The sequence below is a fragment of the Anser brachyrhynchus genome (assembly GCF_964034855.1).
Source record: "Anser brachyrhynchus genome assembly, chromosome: 2".
Taxonomy (NCBI): Eukaryota; Metazoa; Chordata; class Aves; order Anseriformes; family Anatidae; genus Anser; species Anser brachyrhynchus.
Window position 1 is genome coordinate 137,547,048 of NC_137695.1, and position 21,120 is coordinate 137,568,167.

Here is a 21,120-nt window from a genome sequence, read left to right on the forward strand (position 1 = left end):
ATTAATAGCCATTTTGTCTTCCTTGGATTGCTTTGACCTGGTAACTTATTCTGTAAGAGTTTGTTATTCTATAAACCTTTGTTCATCATTGTCTTTGAAATTTTATTTCTTCACTTCTAATTGAATTCAGTTTTATTGCTGTAGGAAAAAAAAAAAAACCTCAACACTTAGCACCAGTCAAAGAGAATTCATTTTCCAGTAACTCAGAACACTCTCTTTGAAGGTAAGCTCACTTTGCCAAATCTTTGAAGTTTGCCATATGTACCAATCCTGCTGCCAAATGCAGTGATGTGATTACAGACGCACAGCTTTTGGCAAATTTTCACTAAGACTTTGTCTTGATCAGAGATGTCTAAAGCTCGCCAGAAGTGTACAGAAACACGTAGACTGCTAATGGGTCGAGTTCCTAATGGGAGGACTGGGAATTATCTGAGAATACATATTTCCAAAGGATGAAAAAGTTTTCATTTAGCCTTAAATAGAAGAAGGCAAATCCAACAGACCGTGCTGATCCAGCATAACTGGATTCTCACATCTCTTCCTAAAGATGGTTCTTCAGCATCCTTCTGCTTCCAGTTTGGGCGTGGATGCTCCCACAGGCAGCTCTGATGGGGATTTGGTGTCAGGAATAACTGCTCACTGAATTCCGTTTTCACCTACAAGTCTCTGTACAGAAATATCCATGCCTCCTGTTCACGTAATGGCTTAGATACTGGCTGCCGAAATGCATTGTCTGTTGGTTTGTTTAATTTTGAGACAGAATTGACTAATTAACCAAAATCCATCTGGATAAAATCCAGCTGGTCCAATGCTTTGAAGCTTCTGCAGAGCAAAGGATAGGTGGACTGTTTCGGGAAGACCCCAAAACTTTTCTCTCCAGTGAAAAAGAAGAACTCTTCTCTAGCTCTGGACAGGTCGACCCAGCTGGGCCATCTGGGTCTCTGAGTCTCAGTGCCGGGGAGTTCTGGTGCCTTCTGGTAAACTCCTGCTTGTGCCAAGTCACAAAAAGATGAAACCTGAGTTTGGGTGATTCCAGGATGAAAATGGTGGCTGCGATGTCCCCCGCCTCAGTGTCCCCTCCTGTAAATGATGCTGACAACACTTAGTAGGAGTTAGGCTGCTCAGCACGCTCAGTGCTGGTTGGATCTGCCGAGATCTTTACACAGGTGGTTAATCGTTTCATACAACATCACGCTTCAACAATTAAGTTAATGAAAGAAGTAATTAATTAGTAATTTCCAATAAACTGCATGGGGGGAAAGGGTGTATATTTTAGCATTATTGCACAGATAACATGTGTGAAATTAAGGAAACTGCTAGACTTTCTGCACATGGTAAGTAGTGAGTCCTGGCTTTGTATTTCTAGTGACACATCCTGGCCAGCACAAATATTTCTCCTCTCAGGCTGGCTTCTCCTCCTCCTCTCTTAATTCCCTGAGGAAGAACAGCAAAATTTTCTGCCATGATTTTTGCCACCTCTCCTTGGCAGTCTCCCCTCCTGCCTGGCAGGAAACTGAACATGGATTCTGCTACCTGAGAGTCCCTGCAAGTGTGAGCAACAGCCGTGGGCAGCAAGTCACCCAAAGTGGCAGGCACACGTGCCAGATGTGTGAGGCACAGACTGAGTCACGGGTCTTGGGATGAGGATTATTTCCCCAAAATGGGCATGTGTCAGCAGTGTTCAAGAAAACCAATCTCCTTTCCAACCAGCTTACCTTGCAGCTGACGGTCATGTTATTTTCTAGGGCTGGAATATGGGAACCTCGCCTTACAGCTGCAAAAGCCAGACAAAAGAGTGAGCTCTGTAGGAAGGGCAGGTGACTGTGCGGAGCTGGTCCAGCTCGTGTAGCCCTGCAGAGCCACCAGCAACAGCAAAGGCTGGCTGTGGTGGGAATCATCACTAATATGGTGCATGTTGATGTCTCTCTCCAGACCCTAAAGGGGTAAAGGAAAGGCAGATGATCGGTCTGGGCACAGGAAAATATTACTTCTACTGTGTTGGATGGCTGTTTGTTTCCAGCTAACGGCCATGCACTTCCCGCATAGTCCCTGTCACTGCCATGCCCACTTTTTGCTTTGGTGACCAGGGGATGAATGCAGTGAAGGACTAAAATCCAATATAAACTTAGTGCTTCAGGCTAGTTTTATGGGCAGTCAGCTCACTGCTGAGCAGGTCCTGTGGAAATCTATCTGAAAAGGAGACACTGCAGGTAGGAGCAGGTCTCAAATTCAGTTCTCCAGACTCCTTCCTCTGACCTCAGGCCCTAACCTCATAGTCCATCATTGAAGAAATGAGAGCAAGTGTTCTCCATTTCTCCAGGGCAAGTTGATGATGCACCTACCAGCTTTGTAGCAAGTGCATTGAGTTAGACAAGGAGAAGAGAGGTGTTCAGAGACCCCCTCTGAGATATAACCCTCGGTTTGCTAAAATAGCCCCCTGTAAGTCAGTGCTTTCTCAACCATGTTTAGGGAAAGCTGTGTATAAACAGAAATGGCAACACTGAGCTGTCAGAGAGTGCAGTCACTCAGGATCCTATATCCTTCTCTGGTTTTGTATCTTCTCCAGTGCTATAATTCAAAAAACCTGGGTGGTTATTAGGGCAGGTATGAGAAGCCAAGGCCATTCCAGTCTTGGCTGGTGATCTCCAGCAGCACAGTCCTGGGTTTGCCCTCCTCATCTGTTGAACATCTGAAGTCAGCATGAGGTATCCACTAAACTCTTTTCTAGCAATACAATGAACCTCTTTGAATTCTGCTCTAAGTCCCATTCTGAGTGTATGTATCCTTTTAAAGAGATATCTCCCCTTAAAAAAGTGAACTGGCTTGGCTGCAAAATCCAGCTAGGAAAGTTTCCAGTCAGTGATCTCCATGTCCACCTCCTCCTGGAACAGACATCACTCCCTTGCGCTTCCCAAGGAAGCGTCAGGAGATGCTGCACCTTGCAGGAAGTGCAAGGGTCTGCTTCCTCAGGCTGCCTGAATTGAGGGACTGAGCGTCAAGTGCATCTTCTGACCCATCAGCATCCAGATGTGCAACCTGGCCAGATGTGTCACTGCTCCCTTCTGCCCACACACCTCATTTCATTTCTGCACCCTCAGGCTGGGGCACATCCAGGTCATGCATTGGTGCTGGGATGGGACAGAGCCAGGAACTGCCTGGTCCATCAGCTTAGACATGGCCTAATTTATCAACATTTTGTGTGCTACACAGTTTTCTAAGAAAAATATCACTATTAATTAGAAAGTTTATCTTTAAATCAACAAGAAGTTCAATTAGGTAGTGCTAATGGCTAGAAGCTGATACCCTCCACTGGTCACTCTTTGTCTTTGAGACCTCAAGCATGCACAAGAGGCATGACTCTCAGCGCTGTCAGCTCTTGAGTTCATCAGGACACTGAGGGTTTTTTTCCGTTCTGAACCTCACCTATTCCTATCCACCAGCTTCAGCAGCACCCAGATCTGCTCTTGGCAGGAGCTTGTCCCCAGGCTCAGGTTTGCCAATAAGTCCATCAATGCTGAGCACTTCATCTCAGCACTTCATTTCAGATTAGAATGTGAGGAAATGTACTCAAGTTGCAACAGGAGAGGTTTAGAATTGATATCAGGAAGAATTTTTTTCCCAGAAAGAGTGGTTAGGCATTGAAACATGATGTCCAGTGAAGTGGTGGTCTCCATCCCAAGAGGTATTTAAGAGACACATGGACGTGGCACTTAGGCACATGTTTTAGTGGTGGGCTTGGTAGTGTTAGATGATGGTTGGACTTGATGATCTTATGGGTCTTTCCAACCTAAATGATTCTATGATTCTATGATTCTATCAACTGCAATGAGTCTACAAGAAAAAGCAGCACCAGAAGCAGAAACCAAAATTATGTCTTGCTGTTCTTTTTCCTTTTGAGTGATTTTGGGGTCTTTTTGTACCTTCAAGGAAATAAGACAATCAAAAAACTAGGTCCTTGCTCTTTTTTTTTTTTTTTTAAATTCCTTTTCTCTCAGAATCATCCTTTCAAAACCTATCCAAATTACTCTCAAGCCAGGAGTTTTCCCAGACATACTTTACAGCTAAAAGGACAGAGAACAGTTCTTCCATTTCAAGCCTTATTTAGGCATTTACATGTGGATTTTTGAATTGTTTTCATTTCTTTTTCTATAGCATTAGTAAGACATAGTTCCCAGTGCTTGATATGGTGAAAGCAGACTGTCAATGGCTTGACACAGCACCCAAGATCATTTTTAACCATCTGACACTTTGACACTCAGTGGTTCAAATTGTTCAGCAGGCTTCAGCATTATGTAGCAATGGGCTCTAAAGCTTTGAGTCCTACTGGGAAAATTCAACAGAGCAGATTATTTCAATGCCAAATCTTCATATCAGACTGGGAGGGAAGACAAGATGGGAAGATGAGAAAAACAGACACCCTGATCCAACCTAGATTAGCTTGTCCCAGTCCATGCTGTATCACAAACCCCATCTAAAAAATTGGAGGTAGTTGAAGACCTCAATTCTTCAGACATTCCTGCTCCCTTTTTTTCCTCTCTGACTCCTACCCAGGTAAGAGAAAGACCAGGAGGGCTAGGAGTGTTGGAGGCAATCCTTTGCAAAGTCTCTGAGACATTTCTAGGCTACCTAATCTTTGCAAAGTGGTCATGGGGCAGATCAGAGCCTGCAGTCCTGCAGGACTCATTATAACCCATACTCCAGCCTGGACCATTATTTGTCCGTGGGGCCAATAAAACCCAGTGTCTAACAGCAAGGTGAAGATATAAAATGAAACCTGAACAGCAGCACAGCACAAACTGGTTCCCAGCACACATTTCCAAACTCTTTTTTCGGTCAGCTGATCCTTAAAAAATGCTGTGTTTGCCTTTCTGCACATCCAGTCATTTAAAATATTATAATAGGAGATACTTTTGGATTACAGCTCCTTTTGGAATCAAATCAAACCTCTTTGCTATTTAAAAATAAATGCCAAAGTGTTTCAAAGACATTTATAATATTATGTCCAGTGGAGATGTACTACACTTTTCAAGATGCCTAGTTTGTACTGACAACAGTTTGAATATATTTATGTTGTCCCATCAAAAACTCAGTAGTTTCGACTTTCAAGAGGATGTTTTTTAAACATCTTGGGTAAATGTAGAATTTGACTTTCTGCCCGGGACACCCTGAGAGCTACTCCTTACAAAAAACGAGGGAAAAAAGCAACTAATAGGATAATAAATCCCAACATTTTTCTCTAAACAAGAGTTGTTTTAGTTAAACTAGCATTTGCTCCATTTATAATAGCGCCCTATGTTTCTTTAGGCTATTGTATTTAATAAAAAACTTTGGACTCATCCATCATTATGCACACTTTACTGATTTCACTTTAAACATCACTGGCTAAAACTTCCATTTATCAAGCCTGTTTTGCCTAGCAGTTGTGGACTAATTTATTTTCACTTTGAAAGATTTGGTATCTCTGCATTACAGTGAACGTAGTGTTTGTCAGAGGCTCGCAATGTGGGGAATGAGTCTTGGTGAAATCAGTGTGTCCATCCACAGCATGCCAACACAAATTGCTGCCCCTTAGGAGGACCAGCTGAAGTTGGAGGAGGGAGCTTGGGTGGATGCTGTGTTGGAGGACCAATGCTGCTCTGCACTGCACCATGCACAGGCAGGGCACAGAGGAGACAGGAATGTACAGGGAGAGATGGAAAAGACTCACATGTGGCATCCAAGGGCTGTAAGGAACAAACATCAAGCACAGGTAGGTATCAGGGCCAGCAAACAGTAAGGAATTTTGCCAAGCACAAAGATTTTTTGGGCTTCTGCTAGCCTGAATGATGCCCTGATTTTCCCCTATGCCCTTATGGGCTCATCCTTCCCTTCTGTCTCTACAACATGGTTTCTACATCAGCAGATAACATAAACTCCAGTGAGAAAACACATGAAAGGAAGAAACTTCAGAAAGCTTCCTCTAGGTTTGTTCCATCAAGAACAGGACATGGGCCAGAAAGAAATCCCTGCTTTTGGCAGCCCAAAACAGAGCCCCATGCTCCCTTCTCCCTCCTCACCATGCTGAGCAGAGAGCAGACGATGACCAAAACCAGGGCTGCAATGGAGTGGAAGTAGGGACAGGAAAGAGAAGTAGACTATCCCTGCAGGAGACTAAGGAGTTAGTTTGCTTTTCCCCAGTACATTCAAGAGGCCATGATGTGCACATTCATGTGCACATGCTACTGTGCATGATGTGCACAGTAGTGTCTGGCTGTGCAGCCTTTCCATGTCATCTACTGCAGGCTGCAAAACTTCAGAAATTTCATTTGACCCAGCACTGTAAAAAAAAAAAAAAAAAAAAATCTATTTTGCATAAAGCAAGCATTGACCAACTTACAACTCTGCATCACTCCAAAATTATTACTTCTCATATTTAGCTTTTTTTTTTTTACCCCACATTTGAATTAAGTTGGCCCAAGCATTTAAAATATCTTCTGAAAAAAAACACAGAATGGTTACATGTGAGAGGAAACCATCTCAACGTTAATCAGGGTCTACAGATTTACTCTGCAAAATCCTTTGTTAAAAACAGTAATTTTTAGCAACACCAGCAGCCACTTATCAGGTTTCCAATGCATCGCACCCCTCCAGGAGCTTTTTTTTTTTTTGTCTTTTCTTTTCTTGGAGGGGACTTCTCTGCATTGCCCTTGGCTCTGTCAGTGCCCCCACCAAGACCCTGGGCACGTCACTCAACTTTGTTGTTCTCCCATCCATAGAACAGGCACTCTAACATGAGTGTCATCCTCAGACCTGTCCCATGGACCAGTGGTATAGTGTTTGGAAAACACATCACAGGTGTAAAGTACTCTGTGCAGGCCAGGTACTACTGGGTGTCCTTCTTCACCATCATCTTTCAAGAAAGTCTGAACAGCAGAGCACCTAGCCCCAGATACCTGTTTGTTTGTTTGTTGCAGTGTTCTATTTTTTACTGCATTTGGTGCAGGTCTGAGGACAAGGACATCTTTTTTGTGCTAGCATGAGAGAGGCAAAGAAAAGAGGGGCAATGGAGAGGAAGGTTGATGTCTCCTTGCTTCAATGTTTTGGGGTTCTGGACTGTTTTCACCAGTTCATTGCTGCTGTCTGATGCAGGGAGGGAACAGGCAACAAACAGGAAAACAAATGTTTGTCTTCAGAGGATGATGACTATAGCAGTTATATTTTCTGCCTAATATTTTGCTGGGAAGCTTTGTCCATGGAGAAAGAAAGGCACAAAACATCTTCTGGATTTGAACAAGAAGGGAGATCCTGATAGCTTGTTATGCACCCTCTGGTTAGCAGATTCTCACGGGCAGATGCAGAGGGCTGCAATCAGTGACTATGGAAAAAAATAAAAATAAATAGTAAAACCTTATTCTGAGGAGAAGAACCCTTTGGCCCTTCTCAGTCGGCAGCTAGGATATGCACCTATATAGGAAGACCTACATCTCCAGCACAGGAGTAAATCCAGTATTTAGTAAGCGGTGTTATGCCAAGTGTTACTATTAGTGTGTAATGCTTTTTTTTTTCTGTTTTCTTTTTTCCAAATATCACTAATATTGTGGCCTTGTGATAATGACATCAAAAGGTTAAAGATGCGTAGAATTAGGAGAAGATTTAACTACTTTGGTTTAAAATACAAAGTGTTAATACATAACTATTGGTTTAACTTTGGCAATTTTCCTGGAGATCCCTTTCTTTTTTGCTCAGTGACAAAAAGAAAAAGGTAAATAGGGTTGTGTGAACTTCTCTCTCTCTCTCTCTCTCTCTCTCTCTTCTTCCATTACTGTTTTCCTCTCTAATAGGTCCCATTTTATTCTCTGCCTCTTTCTAATAACTAAATAGCCACTATCCTTTAAAATCTCTCTATTCCTTCTGTTTTTGTTACTTGTTTCAGCCAAGTCAGCCATCTGGCAGAAGAAGGGGTGACCAGAAGTGAATGTGAAATCCTACACCCTTGGTTTAGTTGCATTCTTATACTTCAGCATTATTTTCCATTACTTTCCTTCTGCGTCCCAACATTTGGTTTGGACTCCCCACCTAGGCTGCCTGCTCAAAGGAGGTGTTCATTGAGCTGTCCACCATGGTGCTAGGACTGTTTTTTGGAGTGGCTGCAGCTGATTTAGGACCCTGTCATGGGTCTGAAAGGTTTAATATATTTGTCTCCGGCATGCATTTTTCTGCCTTTGTCTACCTGGAGTTTTACTTCTCAGTGAGTTGACCGATGACTGAGCTTTGCAAGTTCCTCCCAAATATCAGCCAACCTACCTATCGGTTGCCCAGTTTCCTTCACTTTTGCCCTTTTCCCAGGGCATTAATGAATCTGATAAATCATATCATAACCAGTTTGGCAAAGTGGTTAAACATAGGCTTGTTTGCCCTGTTCAGAGGAATGCCTGAGTGCATGTTTGGCCCTGGACCAATTCATACAGTGGGACTTAAGCACATGCTTAAAGCTAAGCACATGCATAAGTGTTCTGCTGAACAGAACTGGGGTTGCATGGTGGGCTTCATTAGCACAAACCTCTTGTGTTGTCCACCTTACCATCATGTTAAAAGCTTAATTCTTTGCTTTTCATTTTTCAAGTTCCATTGCTTCTTCCATAGTACTATCTCTGTCTTAACATCAATACTGCTGTGTTTCCAGAACAATGGCTTGCATAAGCAGTCTTGAACAATCTTCTCAAAAAAGATCTGCTCTAATCTTTACTTTTTTCTAGTCTTTACATTTCTAGTTTTTACTTTGTCTGTGAGCCTAGAGAAGCAGAGCATTCAGAAACATGATCACCATGTGAATCCACAAGAAACAAATCTGAACAATTGAAAACAGAAAAGTTTATTATTCAAATCACTCATATTTTAAATGCTTTTTAGACAGTGTTTTTCATTCCAGTTTCTAATGAATGGATGTTGGTGTATCCATACTGGATATAGATTGCAAAATGGTTATTGTTGTTTAAACTCCAAAAAGCTGTGTACCTTTTGGAAGAATTTCTCCTGAGCATGCCAAGGCATCCATAGTATTGCCAGAGCAGGCTCAGCTGATGCCCCTCAGCCCTTTCTAAAGTAAAATAAATGAGGAGATAGGAAACTTCTCCCTTTGAGAGGGCTCTTTTTGCATGTCACTACATTTTATAAAGCTCAAAAAAACACACACAAAAAAACCCCTGCAATTTCTGTTTAATCCCTTGCCAACCAATACACATATTATTGAGAAGCTCATTGGTTTTATTGATTGCCCAGCATATCTGTGAGGTTGGAGAGGTAGTGTTTCTTAAAAAATGCTGCTGTAAAGGCAGTGCTGTTGAGCTACTTCTCTCATGAATGCCTGAATTTTTGGCTCATACACACATGAACACTCTCTGTTAGTTCAATGCAGGATGCTGTTAACAGCAGGGCAAGTCCATGCCTGAGGTCAATATCCCTTCTAAGTCACTTTTGCTACATCAGTTTTGTCTGGTTTTCACCCTGTGATAGAATGGCAGCAATAAAAGAAAATGCTTGCATGGTTTCAGCTTGGGTTTTCATTTGAAATCCAAAAGGCAGTGCTTTCATGAGCCTTTCAGTCAAGCCTGGGGGGCCTCTAGCTGAAGCTGTTTATTGTGCCTGTGACTTGGGTATTTACACGGTTGTGACTGTGAAACAGAGATGGCGATATTTTGGATATTGGTTCTGTATGGGGGAATTCCTCCCTAAAGCCAAAGAGTCATATCAAGGGGAGCTGCTCAGAAAAGAGAGATTTCTACATCTGGCAATATTGGATTTCATGTCTGTAAAGCAAAAATGATATTATGCACATAACAAAACATAAACACGTTGTAAAATGCATTCAGCCCAGATTCCAAACACATTGAACACTGCATGATTTAATGATGGATAAACTCAGAAAAATATCCCAGTGGGGGGAACTACAGACTCCAGAATGACAGCTGCTATCATTCCAAAACAAGTAATTGTTTATAAATGAATATTTTTCATGATAAATTATTGAATTACATGAAAATCAGATGACTGCCTGCTGCCAAATTTGTTTTCAGTTTCACAAGACAGAATGGAATGTGCTGCAGACGGTAAGTGAAATTAAAAGCTGCTGGTCTTTTCCCACAAAGGGCTGATATTTTCCCTTAGACATTCCCAGTATCTCATAAACCTGCAAAATAGTGGTCCTGGGGAATGGCTATCTAGTTAGATATCCAAAATATTTTTGATATATAGGATTTCAGGGAATCTCTGCCTAATCTGAGCCAGTTGTAGTGTAAGATGCTATTTCATATTTGTCTTATGCTCATTTCTAGTTCAGACCCACAGAGCCACAGTATCTGTGAGAACCACTAGCCCTCACAGGGATACTCTCAAGATATTTTTAACCGTTGCATTTCTCCTTTTTATCCTCTCCACTTGCATTTGAATCATTTGAAAATACACTTTTCTTCACATGTTTTGGTCACATTTAAGTTGGCAAGTCTTTGCCTTTTCCCAGTGTTTTGAACAGGGGTGAAAATAACCTGAAGTCGTTGCTTGAGCTCAAACACATCTTGAAGTTCTTGCTGGAGAAAAGCTTCCAATACAGCTGAGGTGTTTTCTGGGAGCAAGACAGTCAAGACTGAAGAGCCCAGCTCATCTTTAATAGCAATTTCAATTTCAATTTTTTCAATTCCCTCAGTGAGGTGGTTCATGCACAGTAACTCATTAACATAGTGGCACAGGCTCTCTGGTGGGAGCAAAGTATCCTGCGTAACCTATCTGTTCCCAGAGAGCCACTGAGGCTGCTGAACTAAATCTTTTACTTGCAGCCCTAGCACCAGATCTGAATTTTGAAAGACAGCACAGCCATATCACATTTCTTTATGCAGCCTTGTGTATCTTCTTGACTGATGCAGCTTCTGGATCTCCACTGCAACCTGCCATCAAGTAAGTCAAGTGACAATGCACTTGTGCACAATGTGCACATTAGCACATCCCTACTGACTCAGGAGAGAAATGTAACTGGTCCCCATCCTGGAGTGTACAGTTCCTGCCTGTATGTGAGACTGAAGGCCACTCAAAGTGCACAGAAATTAGTCCATTCCAGCTCACACTGGTTTTGTTAAAACACTGCAATGAGTTTGGCTTGCTAGGACTGAAGTCCCATGAGATGATATAAAATTTAGGATTACATGTCAAGGTTTCCCGTGTTGACCATGCCATTCCTTCGTCTCCCTTCTATGTCTCCATTTTTACTATCACATCAAACATAAGCTCATTGTCTTTATTTCCCAGTCTCTTCATCATGTAGCCCTACCATGACTTTCTACCTAATGTGAGAATGCCCAAGTGGATTCAGAGCAAAGGTTCATCTGCTCCAGCATCCTGCCTCTGGCAGGGCAGCAGATGCGGAGGCAAGGCTATAACAACAAACAGGGTGCATTGATCACTCCTCTGTCAAATCGTCTCACTTGCTCTCAGCTCGTGGCTTGGAGACTGCCTGAACCAGAAATTGTAGTTTTGTGTTCAATAATCCTTGATGAACTTTCCTGACTTTTATTCTTCCAGTGATTTTTGAACCCTTCTGTCTTTCTGGATACTGTAGTGTTTTACACAAATGAACTCCTTGGTTCAACTACGTATTGTGTAAAGGAAAGGGCACCGTTTCCTTTAAACCTGCAAGCAGACGTCAATGATTACATTATATATGTGTGTGAATTTATATATATAGATGTACATAAACACAGGTACTCTCAGAGTTTGTGTATCATATGTCTTTTAAAGGCTAACTTGTTTGTCTGTGGCATTTGCCAGAAAAATAACTGCCAAATTTAATCAAATTAAGGCAGTTTTAGGAAAAAAAGCCTCCATTTTTTCCCCATCTGACCTTTTCCTTCACGTCCTTACACATGCTAAATTCTAGATTCACTTTTCTCTTCTGTATGTATCTAAATGACTACCACAGACAGCATGATGAAGAAGTAAAATGAGGTCAAGTAGTAATAGCAAATTAATGTAAAATACACAAGCTTGTTACAAGGAAATAAAAATAAACAGACAAATAAACACACAAACAAATAAATAAAACTCCTCTGACATTTGGCTGGCTGTCACAAACAAAAGCAGCAAACAAGAGTGTTAGAGGTTTTCAAATGTGCATGAGTGTGGATGCAGACTCTAGCTTTAAAGACCAAAAGATGACATCTGTTGGCCATTTCTATTGTCTTTTTTCTTCTTTTTTCCCTCTTTTTTTTTTTTTTCTAAATTAAATTCATTGAAGATTACTTTCTAGAGCTTGGTCATGCCGTAAGTGAATTCTGATGTTATTATGTCAGACCTCAGTGATACAAATCTCCTCACAATTCAAGCATTCACCACCTTAATAGTTTTTGCTCTGTGAAAGCTTGTATGTGATGACCCTGCCTGTCAATTGCTTCTGGATATGGAATTCGACTTCTTTTGATGTTTTTTTTTCAGCACCATTTGGACAGATCACCTTGCGTTGAGCTTCTGATTTAGGAAAACCTGCTGGCTTTCCCTGATAAAGGCAGTGGGCCCCAAGCAAGCAGTTTTCTGCCAGACTTGACTCTGTAGCACAGGGCTGGATAAAGAGGGCTTAGTTTCTCTATTGGGAACTGAAGTGAAGCACAGGAGTAGTACGGCAAGGCTTTTAGTCTCTCTGATTGATAGATAAGAGCCTCACAATCCCTAGTCAGGAGTGTTCACCTTGCATTGTGCAGAAACAAAGAAGATCTCCAGATGCAGAGATAATCAGTCCCATGGATGACATTAAAGCAAGCGATGACTGGAAGAAAGTCCTGTTATTAAATGACAGTGAGCCGAGGGCTATAGGAGTTGTACATTTGGCATTCAGATGCTTTCACCTTTCCATAACTGAGCACAGCTCACTCCAGCCAGGTTGTGGAATGTTAATTTGTGCCTCATCAATACTAATGGACCAGGAATTATGACATGTTTTATGTTATCATTCATTTAAAACAGATAGTTTAGATTTCAGCCACAAGCTAAAGTTTATATATATTATATTTATTACAAACAACAGCGAACACTTAAGAGCCATTATTTTAAATCTAAATGACATTGTGTTTAGTATCCATTTCCTCCGGCTCTGAAATGTGCAGCCTGTGGAGTCTGTCATCTTTCCCTGAAAATCTCCTGGATGCGAAGTGACAACTCCTCACAAGTTACCAGAAACAGAAGAAAATATGGAGCCCTGCTCAGATGAGCTGTTTCACATTATAAGAATTTACAATGAGCATCTGACAGAAGAAAAGCAATGGGGCTTGAGAAGGGAGTATCACGCAGTAAATCGTTAGCTATTATCAGCGTTGACAAAACTGGGTGGAGAGGATGGTATTAAAACAGAGAACACTGGAGGAAACACATTGAATCAGGGAGTGAGTCCCTGGTGTATCAAAACTGAATATTTGCTTCTGAAAATCTTGCCAATGTCCTTTTTATAAATGATGTTGCATCTGGAGATGCAGCTCTTGCAAGGAACAGTAAATGGTTGTGGAAGCACAGGGAAGAGGCTGCAATTCCTTTGCTGCTCCCACGATGTTTGCCCATAGATGCCAACAGGAGATATTCCTCCACCTCTCAAATGCCTGTATAGTCAACCCAAACCCAGGCATTCTGAATTATTCATGGTTTAATGACTTCTTTGAAGGAAGGCAGGAATCGGTTGTCCCCTCATTGTGGCTGTTGTGCTCTGCAAGTGGAAGCAGTCCTTGCCCCCTCGGTGCTCACAACGTGAAGAAGTGTAAATGAACTGGAGTTCAATAGGTCTCAGTTTGCTGCTTCAAATAGAAATAAAGAAGGCAATTTAGTGAATTTTCAGGTGCTTCATATTTTCATTTTCAGCTTTCTACACAAATAGAAAGGCTTAACCTATTCTTCAGTCTCCACTTGGAGTATAATTTTGACATTCGAAAATCTGATTTGGTGATCAGAAACACATGTAGAATAGCATTTAGAAGTCAGCGTAGACTCCAAGCATGATTTTATTGGGAGTTTGGGTATGCCCTTCAGAGTAATTGGGATGTGGAATGTGGAAGTAGTTTTTACAGGAAAATGGGGATAAGGCCTCCTGTAGCCAGCCTCAGGCAACAGAGCAAGTAAAATATCATGAAGAATTCACATTCAACTTGATAATAAGGTTTCCGAGCATGTTAATTAAATGAAGTCTCACATCCCTGGCCCTGTTGTTTTAAACATTTTAAGGCCTTAATGTTACATAATAGAAACATAATTTCCCCCCCTCCAGATGCCTATATTCATTTGATTTTCCTAGCTGTTAGCTTTAAACTTTCTATGAACACGACAATCTACTCTACCAGCAATGCTGTTGTATTTTTCCCCTTCATTTTTCCCTAATGCTCTTCTTGGGTACTAATTGGCAACAGTGGTTTTAAAAATAAGTTCTTCAAATGTGACAGCTTCATGGTTTATCCTCCACCAAGGTACTGTTTTCTTCAGTTTTGGAGACACAGGAAACCATTTCACTGGCAAAACCCACATCTTCTATATTAAATTGAAAATACTAAATTGAAAAGTTTTGAAGACTATAAACATATGCATCTTTTTCACTCTTGGCTTGTCCAGAGTGCCTTGATTCTCTTGTAGGAACAAGACTTGAGGGACAGTGTGGAGATCATCCGCCTCAGAGTAGGAGAAGAGTAAAAGATCTAAGTACACTGCCCAGAAGGTGTCCAGTGGATATGAAATCCAGGTTGAGTGTTCCTCCTTCAGCAGGTCAAGCCTGCATGAAAATTTTAACAGGGAATCTCACTAGGAGAGCTTTGAGGGAAACACATTTTTCTGTATAAGCAGCAAACCTCTGGCACTTAAACCACACAGTTTCTCTGTAATTTAAATGCAGTGCCCAGGCCAAAGCCATTCCACAGTGGTAGATTTATAGTGTTAACAAGGGACCTTCACAGCTATGGGAGAAATCAAGACATCCAGGGCTCATCTTGAGTTGCTCTGGCTCCAGATGCGCTAGTAAAATAAACAGTTCAACAAAACTAAATTATATTAATAAAGGAAGCCAAAAGGTTGACTACCAACCATACTGTTTAGTTATCTGTCATCTTCAGTTGTTACCATTCTGCCTGATACAATTTTGTCCTATGCTGCCATTTTTTATTTAACTACATAAGTTGACCTCAGGCCCACCACTGGATGAAGCAGAATCATAGAATGGCTTGGGTTACAAGGGACCTTAAAGATCACCTAGTTCCACCCCCCCACCAAGGGCAGGGACGCCACCCACTAGACAAGGCAGCCCAAAGCTCTATCCAGCCTGGCCTTGAACGTTTCTAGGGATGGGACATCCACAACCTGTCTGGGAACTGTTCCAGTGCCTCACCACCCAATGAGTGAAGAATTTCTTCCTTATATCTAATCTAAATCTGCCCTCTTTTAGTTTAAAGCCAATCCCCCATATTCTGTCATTGTCTGCCCAAGCAAAAAGTTGCTTTCCATCTTTTTTATAAGTCCCCTTTAGATATTGGAAAGCTGCAGTGAGGTCACCCCTGAGCCTTCTCTTCTTCAGGCTGAACAGCCCCATCTTTCTCAGCCCTTCTTCATAGAAGAGGTGCTCCAGCCCTCTGGAGAGCAAGTGACAAAGAACATGTGACAAAGAGCTTGAAGAAGTCAAAAGCATTTAATGTTTTCTTCACCTTAGTCTTTACTGGTAAGACCCATGTCCCTGAACAATATTAGCTTCTGTAGCTGTAGCTACAGATCCAGTCCCAGGTCAGTTCCCATCCCAGATCTAGCCTGCTACAGAGTGGTGGGGTCCAAAAAAAGTCATTACCACCTCCAGCCCACAACTTCTTCTGGAGCTCACTTTCCCCTTAGCTCTCCAAGGAACTGAGAAGACAAACACTTAATAACTGAGATTAAGGATCCCTTTCTGCTCCTAATCCTGCCCATTGTGTAGACTACTTGGCCAAAGTTTTCCTCCAAGTGTTACAGGTGGACAAACATAAATAAAACTCTACACTGAATTGTCTCTCTGTCCATAACTCTTCCTGGATCTTGTGCAAGTTCAGGGCCTGAACAGGCTTTGGCACTGATTTGTTGTGGGAGAAAAGTATTTTAGATTATTAGCCCCATATAGTTCTCCCAGATTCATAATCTTGATTACAAGTAGGATCCTGTTTCTTTCATTTCTGACCCAGCCCATACTGGCAGAATAACACCACAGTTTTCACTGGAGAAATCCTAGGAGCTTTTCAGGAATATTTCAAATGAAAATCATGCAGGTATGATTTAGAAAACCCTGGGAACTTCTGAATGCTCATATGGGTAAGGAGGTCCTTTTCTTCTCCCACTTAAGTCATTGATAAAACTTACTGTAATATATAAGGATGCAGGTTTGATTTGTACTTTATTTGGAAAGGCTGTGAAAGCAAGATGAAGTGACCTGTCTCATTTAAGAATCAGGCCAGTAGCAAAGCCCATTCCCCTGGCTTTCAGAACCATACTCTTTCCCCATCAGCACAAGTTGAAACATAACAGAGAACTCAGAGTTCAGGAGCATCCTCCTCAAATGGGTGTAGACTGAAATGACCACTCAAAATGAGCTCATATAAGTAACTTTATCCCAATGTAGGTAAGTTCTTCAAGGAGAGGTCAGCAGCAAGAGATCAGAATTGCAGCTTTCAAAATGGGTACATATTTTGTTTGTGAGGTATGGAAAATCAGATTACTGACAGATTTGTTGATAAATGAATTATAATGTGGAAATACAGTTAATGAAAGCACTGACATTAAGAAGGAATTAGAGCATTTCTTGTAGAGTACACAGTACTACAGACATGACATTATTAGCATTTTCAGACACATAAACTAACTAGGTCTCAGTGAAAGTAAGGAGGAAATTCCTTCCACTGTAAAGGTAAATGTAAGTGTTTTCTAAAATGGGCTAGAGAAGCCAAAGACCATCTACAGTTGCAGTAACAGGCAGCAAGAAGGGCTTCTGCAGGCATACCAATTGCAAAAGGAAGACTAGGGAAAAACTAGGCCCACTGCTGGATGAGGTAGGAGAGCAGGTGGAAAAAAACATTGAGAAGGCAGAATTACTTAATGTTTTCTTCACCTTAGTCTTTACTGGTAAGACCAGCCTTCATTAATCCCAAGCTCTTAAGACCAATGAAAAAGACTGGAGCAAAGAACTTGCCTATGTGAAGGAGGATCCAGTTAATGAACACTCAGAAAAACTAGACATACGCAGGTCTGTGGGGTCTGATGGGGATGCATGGTGAGAAAGCTGAATGATGCCTTTGCAGGGCCACTCTCAATTACCTTTGAAATGTCATGTCAGTCAGGGGACATTCCTGAAGAGTAGAAGAGAGAAAATGTCACTCCTGTCTTCAACAAGAGCAAGCAGGAAGATGCAGGGAATTACAGACCAGTCAGCCTTGCCTCAGCCCCTAGGAAGGTAGTGGAGGAACTAATCCTGGAAACCATTTCCAAATGTTTGAAGGACAAGAAGGTGGTTTGAAGTCATCAGCATAGATTTACAAAGGGGAAATCATACTTAACAGATCGAGTAGACTTTTATGGTGAGATGACTGTCCTGGTGGATGAGAGGAGAGTAATATTTGTTTGTCCTGACTTCAGCAAGGCTTTCAACACTGCCTCCCATAACATCCTCATAGGCAAACTGATGAAGTATTGGCTAGATAAATGGTCAGTAAGGTGAACTAAAACTGGCTGACCTGTTGGGCTCAAAGTATTGTGGTTAACAGCATGAAGCTTAGCTGGAGGTCAGTCACTAGCTGTGTACCCTGGGTTCAATACTGGGTCCCATACTATTAAATATATTTCATTAATGACTTGTTTGATAGAGCAGAGTGCACCCACAGCAAATTTTCAGATGACACAATACCGGGAGGAGAGGTTGGTAAACCAGAGCGTTGTGCTGGCATTGTGAGGCATCTGTATAATCAGGAGAAATGGGCCAACAGGCATTTCATCAGGTTGAAGAAGGGGGAATGCAAAGTCCTACATGTGCGAAGGAGCAACCCCCATGCACCAGAACACACTGGGCATTGACCCACTGGAAGGCACCTTTCTGGGAAAGTTCCTGAAGGCCCCAAAGTTCTTGGTGACAAGTTGTCCATGAGACAGCGATGCACCCTTGAGGTTAAAAAATAATAATAATTAATAATAATAATAATAATAATAAATAAATAAACTGGCTCATCTGGCATACAACAAGAGGCTGAAGGAGCTGGGGCTGTTTTCCCTGGAGAAGGGAAATCCTGGGGGAAATCTCATCAATGTGTATAATATATATCAGGAGAGAATAAAGAAGAGGGAGACTGACTCTTCTCAGTGGTGCTCGATGACAGGACAAGAGGCAAAGGGTACACACAGAAATACAGAAATTTCCATTGAGGAATAAGATAAGTACTTACTTGTAAGAGTGGCTGAACTTAGGCACTGGATGCCTAGAGAGGTTATGGTGTCTTGGTCCTTGGGGATACCCAAAACCATGGTGGACACATCCCTAAGCAACCTGCTATAGCTGACCCTGCTTTGAGCACCGAGTTGAACTAGATAACCTCCAGATGTTCCTTCCAACCTCAGCTATTTTGTGATTCTGTGATATTGTGATTAGACTATAGCAATGAATACAAGGCAGGAGAGGCTTCCTACAGATCTTTGTGCCCCAGCCACACAGAGCCATCCCCACTGGAAGACCCAAACAATTTCATTGAAACTGAGAAACCCCAAAGTGTTTCTGAACTTTTATGGCTGGAAATGTCCAGATGAGACCCAGACACACACATATGGTGGGTTTCTGCAGAAAGGGACATAAAACAGTGCAAAAAAGAACCATGGCAGCCCACCTGGGACAAAGAGAGGACCAGATCCTTGGGGACATCACAGCAGAGTGAAGGTACACTAACAGAGTCCTGCGCATCCCCACAGATCTGAAGGCCCCTTCTAGACTGCTACAACCACCTACATGCCATTCAGCATAGTCATGTTAGACTCGGGCTGAGAGCTGAGAATCAGAAGGAGAGCTGCCTCAGACTGGATAAAACCCCGAGCAACCTGGTCTGACACCAGAGCTGATCCTGATTGGGGCAAGAGATTGTTCTGGAGACCTCATGAGGTCCTTTTCAGCCAAAATTAGCACAGGAGTGTCCCCAGTTGATCCCCTGAGAAACGAGCAATATGTTCAAGCACCGTAGCACTGGCACAAGGTTTTCCACTTGCCTTTGGAGTCACTGCATGCTGGAAGAAGCAAGAACAGTTAACCCGTGGAGAGAGAGGCCGAAGGTCCGAGCACTCAATATTTCATCCTGTCTAGGGGCACCACTCAAATAAAACTGCTAAATACTTGCAGGATTTGCAGTAGTGACCAAAATGTAGGTGTGTATTTAAGTCCCTGGTGGGCGATGGAGCCCAGAAACGCCCCTACTGCCGACCGCTGCCCTGCAGGCTCAGTCTCAAGGAATGTTTCACCAAAGCACTTGGCTCCTGATGGCTTGTCTGGGCCTGCGGAGTGAGTCCTGCTGACCTGCCGGTGCTCGCAAAGGCCGCCCTGTGATTATTTTCTGTCTGGGAAAGTGACTTCCATTGTCTCAGCTTATTTATTTATTTCTTCCAAATGAGCGTTTCACTTTCAGTTCTGGTCAAAAGTCAGAAAGGAAGCATTCTGGCTTTTCCCACCAAAAGCCTTGGGCTGCATTCCCTGATGGAGGACAGCAGATTTCTGAAGATTCAACCCATTTTAAATTAGTTAAATTAAAGTTACTATGTGAATCCTTCTCACTTCACAGCTTGCTCCATTTCTACATACAGATAGAGTTGTGTGTTCAGAGCAAGCCTCCATAAAATGTTATATTGATATTGTCGCCATCCTTCTTCCTAGGACTTCACCAGGAGCCGGAGCTTATATATTCTATCCCCATTGAAAATTCCTCCTTAAACCCTCAAGAGTTTTGTGTGAACTAGGATCGAGTCCCAGAGATTCTTAAGAAAGGAGTTTCATGTCCACATGCTTGTGTGTGTGTGTAATCAGATCTTTTAAAATTGGTTTGAGATACCGGACAAAATGTTCCTCACTAATAACTGGTCTTACACAGCAGAGGTTTCTTTTGAAGTACCAAGCATGGATACATGATCCTATTTAATGACAGCACTCTAAATTACAGGCTGGTTAATTCTATGTGAATTCTTCTCATCTGTTTCGTATTTCTCATACACATTACTGTAAAACAAGCTGTACCGATTTCTGTCAGTGAAACCACTGTCCTAATCTACCATTTTTCTTAGAATCTGATAATAATGGTTAACTTTACCTCAAGAGAAAAACCTACAGGCAAACATGTCACACATAGCACAGTTTGACTAAGAACAGATACATGCCACTGGTCATAAAGGGTAAACACTTAAGACATTTAACCCAGCTGAGCGGTACTAAATGGAAGGCAGTGGTCATCTGGCTTTTGAATCACCTAATTGACATGTCAGAAAATAAGCATTTTATTGACAGAAGGTGATTGCAGAGAAAAGTCATTTTTCATTTAAATAGCCAGATACTTCCCTTCCTCCTTCCCTTTGTATTTCAGTGAGGGGGGAACATTATGTTAAGAAAGCAAAACCACAGTGCCCTGGACCATTTGTTACATTATTTTTGCCCACACAGCTACCTTCTGATAGCGATTTTCCTGACTACAATCATCTGCTGAGGATTCCAACACTGAATAGCTTCCAAATTATTTTTGCTCTCAGTATCTCTAACTTCAGTAGTGACTGCTTTTCAAAAACACTGGCTTATAGAAAGACGCCTCTTGAACTCTTGAACTATATTAGTATTCAACTATCGCTGCAGAAGATATTCAGATCTTATGCAATGCAGTGATAATCCTTGTGCAGAAAAATCACCCCAGTCTTACCTCAGTGTGAACCAGGAGTAATTACACTGGAACTGCCATTTGAGGTTTTCTTTGGTCCCAGCTGCTGCTGTAGGATGGGGAGGAGAGGGGTTCAAAGCAGTAACTTTGTGTTTATTATAAAACATCAATCCCAACAGTGGTTTCAGGAATATTCTAGTCTGGGTCTGTGAATACTTTTGGGTTGTATTTGCCACGG